The 12,856-nt window shown below is 33.0% G+C and overlaps 1 protein-coding gene and 1 non-coding gene across 2 annotated transcripts in view; one reads left to right on the top strand and one right to left on the bottom strand.

Moving 5' to 3' along the window:
• Nucleotides 1–12,856, bottom strand: part of Ube3a (ubiquitin protein ligase E3A) — a 189,842-nt gene that overhangs the window by 32,092 nt on the left and 144,894 nt on the right. The gene's annotated exons all lie outside the window — the stretch shown is intronic.
• Nucleotides 190–256, top strand: LOC143396200 (small nucleolar RNA SNORD109A). Its single transcript, XR_013091066.1, has one exon. It is a non-coding gene; the product is annotated as a small nucleolar RNA SNORD109A (small nucleolar RNA).

The following is a 12,856-nucleotide window of genomic DNA, read 5'->3' as shown; positions in this document are numbered from 1 at the left end:
TTCCTAACAGGTTGTCTAATTTTACTAGAGTGATCAAGATCATTTATTTCACATGCAAGTTTCATTATTCAGATACTAAACAAAATGTGTACTGTATGTTTACTGCTTTTCATGCATAACCCAGTACATAAATCTGTACAAAATAAGCCTGGCTATGGAAATGCTTACTTGTTAGAAGGGTGCTTGTCTGGATTGATGAGGAGAACAATTGTCTGAGGATGCTGAGGGACTCTTTCCAGATAGCAATCTGAGGTCCAGGTATGTGACCCTTTAATAGGACAAATAAGACTCTCCAAACCTGGCTTTAATTGGTAACACTTCGGTGACAATAGAATGCCACTGTGAGCCTGTCTTTTCTTTCTCTCATAGCAGGTAATAGCATCTTATTCTCTAAGGCAATGTGCATCTTTTAAATGTTCAGTGACTCAAAACTTGCTTCATTTTCTTACACTGAATTGTGCATATTTATATAGAGAAAGTATGTTCTTGAGCAGCAAATGAGGAGATTATTAAGAAGATTGAATTAAGAGTCAAGCAACTGTGATATGTACTGGAAATTCCACTGGTATTGCTAAAAGAAAGGAACACTGTCTGACCATATTAAATAATGACCATAGAAACTATTTTAGTGCCTTGATATTTTTACTATTCAATATTTTCTAAAACTATGTCTTTGCTTTTTTCTATCAAGTCTCATGAGATAGAAGAGCTAGAATCGGATCTTCCACTTCAGAAATAGGGGTGAGTAACTAGACCAATATCCTTTGAAATTCATATGTTGTGTGTTGTGGCCAAATTTTGAGGTCTCTGCGCTTATCTTCTCAGAATCTTATTTGAGAATATTTTTAAGACATGTCATTTTCCTCAGTGACACACTAACTCAGATTACCTGCATTATTGAGTTCTTACCATTTTCATTCCTTCCTGCTTTTATGGAAAAAAGTAGGATTTAAGATAATTGTTTTAGCAATTTCATGTTGGCTCAAAAATCATTATATTAAAATATAGCTGTGGCAAAATATTTATCAGAATTTCCGCATTTGTTTAATTATTAGAGTTTCAGAATACAGAATCCATGGTTCATAAGTTCTTTGTGGTCATATATATATATGGTCATAAACAATATATTTCTGTTTCAATTTAATAACTGAGGATTGACTTAAATTATTTTTTCATACTTTTGCAAATCAGAAAGTTATTTATGAAACTTTGTTCTCTCATTCTATGACATTATAAGATGGTAATAGAAATAAGAATTGGATGGTTTCTGGAATTTTTGAAATATATCTTGATCATTGAATTGATGACTTGCTGTGTTTGGATGGTACAAATCTATTGAACTGTACAATTTAGAAAGATAAAAAGGTATCTCATCAAACTAGTCCAAATATTGGTTCATATATTTCTTAGGATTATTGTCCAGTAGATTGTGTGTTACTTTGTGCTTAATGATTGATGTCCTCATAACAGATCAAAAGTGTCCTCTCTTTAACTCAAGCATTTTAAGAAAATCTTGTGGAATATTTATTTATGTATTTTTTAACACATTTGTTTATTTTTCTTGCATATGCTTAAAGTCTTTTACTTACATGTTTTTCTCCGTTATGAAAATCATAGTGCAATTATTTCTATACCACATGCAAAGATATTAATTACTCTTAAGACACTAAAGGCCCACATGCATTGTACAGTTGAAAAAACTTGAATAATATTGATAAATCAGGTGAAATATAAAGCCAACAGTCAGAACAATGAACTGCTGCAATTTTCAATTCCTTTTCACCATTTGAGTTCTTGACCCACTAAAACTAAACAATGTGGATCAACTTTTAATCCTACTTCCTTAATTTTTCTTTTTTAATTCTAAGATCAAAAAGCTCTAGCCATTAATTACTACCATTACATCATTTTAAGAAATTCTAAAGATAATCAGAATATTACATGATTTATGACATATTTTGACACTCTCTGCTTTTCAGAGGTAAAATATTTATTTGCTGCATCTTAGGAAACAAATTATCTATATTAATTTAAATATCTATAAATCCATCTATCTTTATGTTTTGACTTAATCTAACAATCAATTTATTTCATCATAAAGAAGATACTGATTTGATATATATTTTGGTAGCAATATGTATTGTGTAATATCCAGAGGTCAAACCGGTCCTTACATCTCTATGTCAAACACAATAGATACGTCACGGTCCTCCGTAGATCTGAAGTACACCACATTTTTTCTTTAATTCCTTATTTCCAGAGTAAAGGTTGTTAACACTTTCTTACTACCACAAGATATAATACATTTACAACCAGTATACACAAGGCTTAATGCACTCATGCTTCTGTTTCTATAAATTATTTCTAGAAAGAGTAATGCTTGAAAGGTTTTCTTTAGTAAGCCATAGTTAAATCACCACCCAACATTCAGCTTACCATACTTCAATAATGTAATATTGAGACAAAGTTATTTATGTTTTATAAATGGAACAGTTAGATAGAATACTCAAATAATATTTTATTATTTAAGATATTTACTTAAGTAATACTTGCTTAAGGTTAACACTACTAAAATAAATTGGAATTAAATAATTGAAACTGACAGTACTTTTGAAAATAAATGCCATTATAGTAGTACTTATCACTGACAGTCATACTAAGGCAGTCTTTAATTTCCAATTAGTTTGATACAGCTAATTGCAAAACAAAATAAGTTCTGAAAGAACCATTGCCTGGATAGTTTTTTTCTTTATTTATCATAATATGCATTTATAAATAATAAATAATAATAAAGACAACAAAAGTGCAAAATGGAGTTCAATGACAAAGCAGAGTTAACACAAAGAAATTAATCAGGATAGCTTTCATTGTATGAATTTAGAAAAATTTATTAGGTTAAACCTCTGAAATACTTTCTAAATTTTAACATTATAATAGGAATTTTTTAAATTTTTTAAAATTGTAGTTGGACACAATACCTTTATTTTACTTATTTTTATATGGTGCTGAGGATTGAACCTAGGGCCTCACACATGCTAGGCAAGCACTCTACTACTGAGCCACAACCCCAGCCCTATACTAGGAATTTTTAAGATTGTAATCTTACTAGTTTTTCCTTTCAGACAATTTGAACAGATTCATACTTGACATATAAAGTTTTTTCTCCTTGTCTTTAGTGCTAGCAATGTATGCTTAAGAACAAATAAGAAATTGAATATAAGGCCACAAATGAAGGTGTCAGGTTGAGCAGTCAATCAATTATATAGGACACAAAAAATTTTAATCTAGTATAATGTTTGCTTAGCTTTATGAAAGTGTGCTGAGCAGTATATAAAACAGACATTACTGTCATCTCCTTGAAACTTCCAATAGCTACTGGAACTCATATCTTCTTTTAATATCAACAACTATATAAACTTTTTATGGCTTATTCAGATGATAGCCCAGTGGTGTGTGTGTGTGTGTGTGTGTGTGTGTGTGTGTGTGTGTGTGTATGAGAGAGAGAGAGAGAGAGAGAGAGAGAGAGAGAGAGAGAAATGGAGAGAGTGCTAGCTCACATGACACAGAGAACATCAGGTTATCAGTGTGCTCTGAATATGGTTAGAATCATGTTAAAACCATGTAAAACCATGGCTTCCCAGTTCTGGGTTGAGCCCACAGATCAAAGCATTCCCAGTAAATATGGCAGGTTCAAGTCCCTTTTCACACAATATTCCAATATCATCTTATGTCAGTAGTTTCTAAGAATACTATTTGTATGAAGACAAATCCAATATAACCTGTAGGCAGCCTATGGGGTGGTAAAGTCATTTTTTTTATTTGCTTACTGAACAAGAAAAGATAATAAGATTGAGAGATAGTTGCAAAGTGGTTGTGATGGAATAGAGATTGAAGTGTAAGTTTATACTAATGATGCTTTTGGTTTGGAGAAAACTGCTAAAACACATGTGTCACAAAATCCTTGATATGACTCCTGTATCCAAAGAACTTAGCCAATTTTTTAGTGGAATAGAAATATGGGTTCTCTTCTGAGGTTGTATCTAGTAATGCAATCTATGGATGGGTACTTGGGAGTAATAATAAACTTGTTGTAAGAAGGTTTACATTGAATGCTGCTTTGGTGCTGGTCCCTTTTTGTTCCAATCAAGTGATAAATATTGAAAACTGATTCTTAAAGCAATATTTATTCCACTCTAATTTTTGCATGTGTCAGCGTTTCCATGTCTCAAATTCTGTCATGCTCTTGGTGATAAATAGTTCTAAAGTTTATGAATTTGCTATATTAAAAGCTATAAGAAACTAAAGATGAAGTGTATACTATTTTCCTAATGCCAATAACAATTCCGTAGGAAAGTATCCCAGTTTTAAAAGTGCTAATTTGTCAGGAGCTACCTTACCAAGGTTAGTCATGAACAACTATATGAGGATTATTAAAAATTATTTTTTTATATATCAATCAGAGGTCCAGATGAATGTTATTTGACAGCAAAAGAAGACTTTCAGAATTGGTTCAATGTGGTGACCCCTTCAGTTCTCTCCCAATGCTCCTATGTATGTGCCTTTCTCCTTTATTCTTCCCTTTCCAAATTGCATTGTTATAATAACTTCATTGGGCAGGCTTCATTCTTAGGGTTTCACATTAAGAGGTTTGGTGTTTTATTTATTTTGAACTATTCAGCATTGATTGCATAAAAGTACTTGATAATTTGAATACAGACATATCTAGAAATAATGATTGATGGGAGTGACTATAAAGTGGACTGTAAAAGTTGTAAGGGAATGTGAGAAACTTAGATGGTAAATAATGAAAATAGGCATAAAGTATGATGTTCAAATGTTATTGATATTTGTGTATTTTCTCAATTGGTTTGTTTTCTTTTCTTGTAGTTATTTTTTTGGCAGATAAAATAATCATAAAAAGTAAAAGCATACCCAGACATAGAAATAAGCAGATCCCTATATCTTTGGAACATTTCATGTGATAAGATAGATATAAGGTGAATCCTGATAAATTTTAAAGTTACTAAATTAATATAAAACGTGTTGATCTAACCATAATGGGGTGGAATTAGAAATAGGATGAGTATCTCTTAAAAAGCTACCGATATTTGGAAATTAAAATTAGTCCTTATAATCTATTCATTGGTCAAAGAGGTTATAAAAAGAAAAATTAAAATGTATTTTGAATAAATAAAGATTAAAAACTAGCAGGGGATATTTATAGAATGGAACTCCTATACTAGAAATAAAGAAAGTTCTCAAATCAATGAGTTTATACTGTACCTAAAAATTTAAAAAGTAAATTAACCCAGAGTAAAAGAAACAAACAATTATAAATATGAGAGCAGATCAATTAAGTATGTATGTATACATATATATTACAAATGTATATATACATACACATACAAAGATAAAGAGAGCAAAAAAGAGAAAGAGAAGAATGGGTGAAATTGAAAACTGGTCTATTGAAAAGATAAATAATATTGACTATTAAAAAGAAAAAGAAGGATATAAATACTAATATTATGAAATACAAGAAAGGACATTATTACAGATTACATGAACATTAAAATGATAATAATTAAAATTTATGGAAAATGTATACCAATAAATTGGGCAACTTAAATGAAATTAAAAATTCCTTAAAAGATGCAACATACAAAAATTCAATGAAGAAAAAGATAACTGGAATAGATTTTTTCATAGAAGTTTATTTGTAGTTAAAAACCTCCCCACAAAGAAAACTCCAGACCCATATAGCCTCACATGAAATTTTAAAATACCAGTTATACATCATCAAAATTGCGATATTACCAAAAGTTCTCTATAGGTTTAATGCAATGCCAATCAAAATCCCAACGGCATTTCTTGTAGAAATAGAGAAAGCAATCATGAAATTCATATGGAAAAATAAAAGACCCAGAATAGCAAAAACAATGCTAAGCAGGAAGTGTGAATCAGGCGGTATAGCTATACCAGACTTCAAACTATACTACAGAGCAATAGTAACAAAAATAGCATGGTACTGGTACCAAAACAGGCGGGTGGACCAATGGTACAGAATAGAGGACACAGAAACCAATCCACAAAATTACAACTATCTTATATTTGATAAAGGGGCTAAAAGCATGCAATGGAGGAAGGATAGCATCTTCAACAAATGGTGCTGGGAAAACTGGAAATCCATATGCAACAAAATGAAATTGAATCCCTTTCTCTCACCATGCACAAAAGTTAACTCAAAGTGGATCAAGGAACTGGATATCAAATCAGAGACATGGCGTCTGATAGAAGAAAAAGTTGGCTATGATCTACATACTGTGGAGTCGGGATCCAAATTCCTCAATAGGACACCCATAGCACAAGAGTTAATAACTAGAATCAACAAATGGGACTTACTCAAACTAAAAAGTTTTTTCTCAGCAAAAGAAACAATAAGAGAGGTAAATAGGGAGCCTACGTCCTGGGAACAAATCTTTACTCCTCACACTTCAGACAGAGCCCTAATATCCAGAATATACAAAGAACTAAAAAAATTAGACAATAAGATAACAAATAACCCAATCAACAAACGGGCCAAGGACCTGAACAGACATTTCTCAGAGGAGGACATACAACCAATCAACAAGTACATGAAAAAATGCTCACCATCTCTAGCAGTCAGAGAAATGCAAATCAAAACCACCCTAAGATACCATCTCACTCCAGTAAGATTGGCAGCCATTAGGAAGTCAAACAACAAGTGCTGGCAAGGATGTGGGGAAAAGGGTTCACTTGTACATTGCTGGTGGGACTGCAAATTGGTGCGGCCAATTTGGAAAGCAGTATGGAGATTTCTTGGAAAGCTCGGAATGGAACCACCATTTGACCCAGCTATTCCCCTACTCGGTGTATTCCCTAAAGACCTAAAAAAAGCACACTATAGGGACACTGCTACATCCATGTTCATAGCAGCACAATTCACAATAGCAAGACTGTGGAACCAACCTAGATGCCCTTCAATAGATGAATGGATAAAAAAAAATGTGGCATTTATACACAATGGAGTATTACTCTGCATTAAAAAATGACAAAATCATAGAATTTGCAGGGAAATGGATGGCATTAGAGCAGATTATGCTAAGTGAAGCTAGCCAATCCCTTAAAAACAAATGCCAAATGTCTTCTTTGATATAAGGAGAGTAATTAAAAACAGAGTAGGGACGAAGAGCATGAGAAGAAGATTAACATTAAACAGGGATGAGAGGTGGGAGGGAAAGGGAGAGAGAAGGGAAATTGCATGGAAATGGAAGGAGATCCTCAGGGGTATACAAAATTACATACAAGAGGAAGTGAGGGGGAAAGGGGGAAAATATAAGGGGGAGAAATGAATTACAGTAGAGGGGGTAGAGAGAGAAGAGGGGAGGGGGAGGGGGGATAGTAGAGGATAGGAAAGGCAGCAGAATACAACAGACACTAGTATGGCAATATGTAAATCAATGGATGTGCAACTGATGTGATTCTGCAATCTGTATATGGGGTAAAAATGGGAGTTCATATCCCACTTGAATCAAAGTGTGAAATATGATATATCAAGAACTATGTAATGTTTTGAACAACCAACAATAAAAATTAATTTAAAAAAATAAAAACATAAAAATACCAGTTATACACAATCTTCTAAAATATTAAAAGAAGGGAATACGTTCCAATTCATTCTATGTAAACAGCAGTGCCTAGATAGAAAAAAAACACATATGTTTGAAATGAAGAAAACTATACAACATTATCCTTAGAACATAAATGAAAAAATATAGTCAAATTTTAGCAAATAAATTCCAAAAATATAGAAGTACTTTGTGATTAAATGGGTGTTATCTATGGAATCAAGGTCAGTTTAACATTTGAAGATAAATCAATATTAGATATTCATTTCTGGAAAGTAATGGTAGGACCTCTCAAAATCTATTCCTCCTTAAAATCAATAAGAACCTTGACCAACATGGTCAAAATAGATTTTTCATAACTTTGGAAATTAATGAAAGGCTTACAAAATTTCCCAGAACATTTATTCAAGAAAAATGTCTGCCTCAGTAAGAAGAGCAACATTTGTGGAATTTTAACATGTCTCCTTCCCATATTCCTCCCCTGAAACATGGTGGTATCCTTGAAAACAAGCAGGATGGCAGTGGTGGGAGGAGAAAAGGGTTTTGTACAATCCCCCAAAATGTTTAATTCCCAGAGAATTATTACTATTTGACCTCTCTGGAAGCTCACTAGAAAAACCTCATTTTAAAGATTTATACTTCTTTGAACTGACACAGAGCTCTCTCAGTGAGGAAATCACAATCAACAGGAATCCATAGAAACTGAGTCTCACAAAAGCCTGAAGAATTTAAAGCAGTCAGGAACAGAAAGAAACAAAGGGGGTGGAGGAGGAAAGAAAGAAGGAAAAGAGAAAGTAAATGTCTTGGAAATTAATGTTCAAAGGTTCAAAGGGAGATTTGAAAAGCTCTGACACATTCCTTTGTATCTAGAAGTTCACATGCATGTACAGAGTTGTAGGCTGTCACAGGAAACATTAGGAAATACCCTAATTGTTTACCTCTTGATTTCCATGAGGTTCTGTGCAAGCAGGAGGCCTTAGCCTCCTGCTTCCTGCTAAGGAAAAGTAGTAAACTACTTGAGTACTAAATGTGAACCACAACAGGCACACACAATGTCCTTAGTAAAGGGTTAGAGACATGTTGGTTGGAGGCATTTAAGGAATTCTCTATTTATTATCTGCATACTGTGAAGCAAGTGGTACTTCAATATCCACATACTATAGGACACATTAACTTTACAGAATTTGTTCAGAAAAATCATGTAAAAAAAAAATCAAGAGCAACAATAGCAAATAGCAACTAAAATAAACTGTGGAATGGAGAGAAGTTGGTTTACATAATTGTCTCACTATATGTAAAAAGTCCAGTTTCAACAAAAAAGTGATAAGATATACAAATAAACAGGAAAGTATGACACATATACAGAAAAAGAAGTCAGTAGAAATATTCCCTGAGGAAATTCAGATGTTGGACTTAGTAGATACAGATATTAAGTCAATAATTAAAAATATGTTCAACAAGCTAAAGAAAAACATTGTCTAAAGATTTAAGTATGCAAATGATGTGTCACCAAGTATGAACTACCAGTGAAGAGATAGAAATTATAAGTAAGACAATTTTAGCTCCACATGAAAATTCTGGAGTAAAAAATGAACTAACTGAAATGAAAATTACATGAGAAGATCTCCAGTAGTAGATATGAACAGAGAGTAGACTCAGTCAACTTAAAGATAGACCAATTGAGATTATCCAGTCTGAGGAACAAAGAGAAAGAATACAGAAAATATGAACTAAACTGCAGAGTACTATGGAATACCAGGGATCACACCAATGTATGCATAAATTGGAGCCTCCCCCCGCCAAAAAAAGGAAAGGTAGGAAAAGTATTTGAAAAATGAAACCTTCCAAATTTGAAGGAAATCATTAATTGGCACATCTTAGATGAACAAATTTAACTAAGATAAAATTCAAAGAGATCCACAACTATAAATATCATAGTCAAATTGTAAAAGATACAGACAAAAGAAAATATTGAAGATAGCAATATTTTTAGCAATTCATTACATACACATTATTCTCAGTAAGAATAACTGACTTCTTGTAAACTATATAGGCCAGAAGGCAATGTATGTACTCAAAGTGATCTTTAAAAAATCTCTCAGCCAATAATTGTATATTCACCAAACCTAGCATTTAAAAAAGATAAATGGAGACATTCTTAGATAAATAAAAGCTAAGAGAAATTTTTTCATAAAACCTGTCCCAAAAGAAATGCTAAAGACACTCCTTAATTCTGAAATAGAAAGATACTGGAAAGTAACACAAATCCACAGGAAAAAAATAAAAAGCACCAATAAAAAATATACATATATGTAAAACAAAGTCTAGATATATTTTATGCATAATATTTTCATCACCTATTTAATTTAAAATGTCAATTATAGATTTATGTTGATGGTCTTATGTAATGATATAATTTGGGGGTGATGTCAGAAAAATGCTAGAATAGGGGTTTTCTACCAGCAATTCCCCTAAGCATCAATTTTGACAATTACTGATGACAAGAGTACCTTTGTAGAAGTTCAGGAATTCAGAATACAGCATACTGTTGGGAGGAAAATTACCTCAAGAATAGATACACTGAGAATACAAGCAACAATAAATGTTGGTGAGGATGTGAAGAAAAATTTTCACTCATACATTCATTGCTGGTTGTACTGCAAATTAGTGCAACCATTGTGGAAAGTGCATGGAGATTTCTTAGAAAACTTGGATTGGAACAACATTTGACCCAGCTATTCCACTCCTCAGTTTACACCCAAAGGACTTAAAATCAGGATACTACAGCGACATAGCCACATTAATGTTTATAGCAGCTCAACTAATAATAGCGAAGCTATGGAACCAACCTAGGAGTCCTTCAACAGATGAATGTATAAAGAAAATGTGATATATATATATATATATATATATATATATATATATATATATATATATATATATATAAAATATTATTCAGCCTTAAAGATGAATGAAATTATGGCATTTGCCAGTAAATGGATGCAGCTGGAGACTATCATGCTAAGCAAAATAAGCCAATTCCAAATAAATAAAGGCTAAATGTTTTCTCTGATATGTGGATGCTAATTCACAATAAAGGGGGTGGGAGCTAGGGAAGAATAGAGTTACTTTGGATTAGGTAGAGGGGAGTAAGGGAGAGGAGGGGTATGAGGGTAGGAAGGATAGTATAAATAATCTGACATTATTAACATATGCACGTATATGACTAACAACTGATGTGATTCTGTATCATGTACAACCATAAGAATGAGAAATTATATTCCATCTATGTATGATATGTCAAAATGCATTCTACTGTAAAGTATAATTAATTAGTACATAAAAGAGAGAACATTTTCCAGTTACTTATGTAACCCTTCTACCACAGAGTACCAACAGAGTCTTCCCTCAATCCATAATTTTTCACAGGAGAAAGTGAGAGCATAATAAGTTTCCATCTTCCCCTGGCATGGTGCTTCACTATAGGCCCATTTATTTCTCACCCTACCCCCAAAATAAGGAGATCAATTTAGCTGAGAAGTTGTAAAAATATGGTGGCACTTAAGAGAGGTGGTGACTCACAGCACAGTTTAGAACTTCATGGATTCTTCTGTTTTAAGGACTCCATCAGGAGCTCACTTATAAGCCACTCAGGGTGCCTTACCTATAACCCACCCAACTAGCTCTGAGTATGCTCAACCCTCAAAATGCCTCATGCCCTCTGTGGGTAGCACCCCAAGTGTGCCCCTGTGTAGAACAAATGAGAACACATGCAGAAAGTTTTCAAGCAAACAGAAACATTGGTCTATGATTAGGAAAATGCACACAAACTTTAGAATTTTAGGACACTGAACTAGAGAAAACAAACTGGAGGATCTCATCACATAGCCTGAATTTAGGGGATCAAGGCATGGGATTGTAAAAAATCTACTTGCTTAAAGGAATTAAAAAACATTCATAGAAAAGATCAGGGAAAACCTCAGAATTTCTTGCCTGTCTGGTGAAAACATGTCTCTCCAAAAGCCAGTCAGTAAAGATTGAAGGGGGTGATTATTTCAAATGCAAAAATAGCAGTGCATGAAAGAACAAGAAAACATGGTACCACCCAAGGAACAAAATAATTTTCTAGTAACTAACCATAAATAAATACAGATCTACAAATTGCTTAACAAAGAATTCAAAGTAATCATTTGAAGAAAACTGTAAGAAACACAGACAATGCAGTGAAACCAGGAAAACAATATGTGTGGCAGGCATCAAGAATACAAATAACAACCAGGCATGGTGGTGTATGCCTGTAATTCCAGCATCTTGGGAGGCTGAGGCAGAAGGATTGTGAGTTCAAAGCCAGCTTCAGCAAAACCAAGGCACTAAGAAACTCAGTGAGATCCTGTTTCTAAGTAAAAAACACAAAATAGGGCTGGGGATGTGGCTCAGTGGTTAAGTGCCCCTGAGTTCAATTCTGGTACCAAAAATAATAATAATAATAATAGTAAATAATAACAATAAATGCTGGCAAGCATACAGAAAAAAGGAACTCTTATGCACTTTGGTGGGAATATAAATTAATATTGCTTCTAGGAAAATCAGTATGGTGGTTCTTTAAAAAGCTAAAAATAGATCCTCCATATGATCCAGATATACCACACCTTAGGTTTTATGCATACCCATGTTTATTGCAGCACAACAACAGTCAAATTGTGAAATCAGCTTAACATAAAGGAGTTTTATTCAGTCTTAAAGATGTATGAAAATATGTCATTTTCAGAAAAATGGAAGGAACTGGAGATCACAATTTTAAGTGAAATGTCAGATTTTGAGAGAAAAGTATCATATGCTTTCTCTCATACTTGAAAGCTAGAAGGAAAAAAATGAAGAACTCCATAAAATTAGAAGGGGGATCAGTAGCATAGAGGAAAGGGACCAGAAGGACAGAAGGGAGAGAGGGGAGGTATTGGGAATTTAAATTGACCAAATTATGGTTTTTGTATATGAAAAAATATGTGATAATAAAACTCACCATTAATTATTATGCACTAATAAAGTTGTTTAAAGAAAAAATTAAAAGCAATAAAGAAGCAAATTCAGGAGCTGAATTATACAATGAGTAAAATGAAATATGCAATGGAGAGCAATAGTAGACTTGATCAAGCAGAAGAAAGATTCTGTTAATTTAAAAACCAAACATTTGAAATTATCCACCCAAGGAA

The sequence above is a fragment of the Callospermophilus lateralis genome, chromosome 3 (assembly GCF_048772815.1).
Source record: "Callospermophilus lateralis isolate mCalLat2 chromosome 3, mCalLat2.hap1, whole genome shotgun sequence".
Taxonomy (NCBI): domain Eukaryota; kingdom Metazoa; phylum Chordata; class Mammalia; order Rodentia; family Sciuridae; genus Callospermophilus; species Callospermophilus lateralis.
Note: the sequence above shows the minus strand (reverse complement) of the source record. Positions and strands in the feature narration are given on the sequence as shown.